The sequence below is a fragment of the Canis lupus genome, chromosome 8, assembly GCF_011100685.1.
Source record: "Canis lupus familiaris isolate Mischka breed German Shepherd chromosome 8, alternate assembly UU_Cfam_GSD_1.0, whole genome shotgun sequence".
In the NCBI taxonomy this organism is placed as follows: Eukaryota; Metazoa; Chordata; class Mammalia; order Carnivora; family Canidae; genus Canis; species Canis lupus.
In genome coordinates this window covers 4571427-4574093 of record NC_049229.1, presented here as the reverse complement: position 1 = coordinate 4574093, position 2667 = coordinate 4571427, and positions in this window count along the sequence as shown.

Sequence of the window (2667 nt, the reverse complement as noted above, 5' to 3'; positions counted from 1 at the left end):
CTGAATACCCAGGGCTTGCACAGATGTGGCCCAACATGAGCTCTCATCCATTGCTGGGGAGTGCAAAATGGTATGGCCACTTTAGAATATAGTTCAACAGTTTCATAGAAAATTAAATATACACTTATTATATGATCCAGAATCCTATGCCTGGCTATTTACCTTACAGAAATGAAAAGTTAAGTTCACATAAAAACCTGTCCACAAAAGTTTATAGCAACTCTATTCATAATTACAAAAACCTGGAAACAACCCAAACATCTTTCGGCAGAAACACCAGTGAAAACTCTCGGTGACACCTGGAGGGCTGGTCCTCCCCGGAGCCACCGGGGCTGTACACCACCTGTCTTTAGTCTCACAAAACTTCCCTTCACGCCTCCCCCAGTAGCCTCACCAGAATCTGCCTGTAGCTGGGCAGCATTTGCCACTCAAAGAAAAAAGGAGGGGCACCTGGGTGGCTCAGTCGGTTAAGCATCTGCCTTCGGCTCAAGTCATGATCCCCAGGTCTGGGATGGAGCCTCTCATCGGGCTCCCAGCTCAGTGAGAAGTCTGCTTCTCCCTCTCCCTCTGTCAGCCCCTCCCCCTGCTTCTGTGCGCTCTCTCTCTCTCTCTCTCTCCCCCTGTCAAATAAATAAATAAAATCTTTTCAAAAAATTAAATTAATGAAAGGAACTAAAGGAATCTCCTTGCAACTAAGAACATAGGATGTAGAGAAAAAACAAGACAAATGAGACATCCTCAACATAGAATGGCAATCCCGGTAGAAGGAGGATAGCAGGCCACTCTAGGACTATCAGAAGACAGTCACTCCGAATCCAGGAATGATACCCCAACAGCATGGCCCACAGGAAGCAGCAGTAGAGACTGTGCAGAGCCTGGCGGAGTGTGGCTGAGCCTCTAGGTTCTGACTCCCCCATCGGCAACAACCACAGAGCAAATGAGCATCATGTGGACCCCTGGAATGGAAATAACTATTGTTGCCAGTCTCTCCCACAGCTCAACCAGAAAAGGTAAGGCCAGCAGAGCCACAGTGTTAATTTGGAGATGCAGAAGACGATGGCCTACATGACCGATGCTGAGAGCGATGGGGGAGTGGTAGCATCACAGGGACCAGGAAAAACTGGCAGGGAAAAGGGGTTGCCCAAACTCATGAGAAGGGGCACTTCTCAAACCCCAGTCTGTCGCTAAAATGGTAAATGGAAAAGAGGCACAGCAGAAGGAAATCCAGAAAAGAAGCAACCTTGAGTGGGGAGTGGTTCTTGCTGAAGAGCCTGTATGAGGCCATGAGACATATTCTGGCAAATCCAAACCTTAGGGTCACCTCCCAGGACCTCTCCATTCATCATTCTCTGTCCACTAAAAAAGGTCATGATCATTCAAAAAGGAAGTAGCATGTTAGAGGAGTCGAGGTCAGGGTATAGTAGACTAAATCAGCTTATATCCTTGCAAATTACTTTGCAGATATTGAATGTAGGCTAGCAGCAGTTAAATTCAGAAAACCTTGGTTATTTGGAAACATCACCTAGAGAAGGAGGTAGGGCTTATTGCCAGAGCAAGTGCAGTGAGCTCCAGCCTGCTTCAAGAAAATGTGGCCATGCTGTAAAGGATATACTACTTTTCCTGTCCCATGGCACTGCTAGTCAGTTGGATGCAAGATGGCACAAGCCCGTACAATCAGTTGTCCCTCTCCATAGTATTTCTTATAAAATACATCAACAGGTGTGAAAATTTACAGCCCTTGTATCCCTTCCTGGCAACTGGAGGGTTAAAACCACTCTTGGTCACATGCTCAATCAAGACAGACACAGCTAACACTCAAAGAACAAGGTTAAGAAACAACCTGGCAGGGGTCCCTGGGTGGCTCAGCGGTTTAGCGCCTGCCTTGGGCCTAGGGTGTGATCCTGGGGTCCCGGGATCGAGTCCCCACATCGGGCTCCCTGCATGGAGCCTGCTTCTCCCTCTGCCTGTGCCTCTGCCTCTTTCTCTCTGTGTCTCTCACGAATAAATAAATAAGTAAAAACTTTAAAAAAAAAGAAAGAAAGAAAGAAAGAAAGAAAGAAAGAAAGAAAGAAAGAAAGAAAGAAAGAAAGAAAGAAAGAAAGAAAGGAAAGAAAAAGAAACAACCTGGCAGGGGCACCCAGGTGGCTCAGTGGTTGAGCATTTGCCTTTGGCTAGGTCGTGATCCTGAGGTCCTGGGATGGGGTCCAGCATCAGGCTCTCCAGAGGGAGCCTGCTTCTACCTCAGCCTGTGTCTCTGCCTCTCTGTGTCTCTCGTGAATAAATAAAATTTAAAAAAAAAAAAAAAAGAAAGAACGTGGCAGCTGAAAGTTCAAAGAATAAAACAAGACTATACAAAGCAGGATGTGACTGAAGTCTGGTAAATCTGATTAACCTGTACTATGTTTAGGGGGATTTAGAGGAAAAGATAAATAGCCTCCATGAGGACATTCGCACCACCTACCCATCAAATGGCTACACGGCAGCACAAGATAATATAACACAAAGGGACAAAAATCAATGTTTCTTAAGGACCAACCATGTGGCATTTTTCATTTAACACCATATTTAATTCTCCCAAAACCCTGTTTCACATCATTCTTCATATTTTACAGGAGAATTTGCTAAGTCTGAGAACTCCAGGAACTTTCCTAAGGTCAGACAGACACT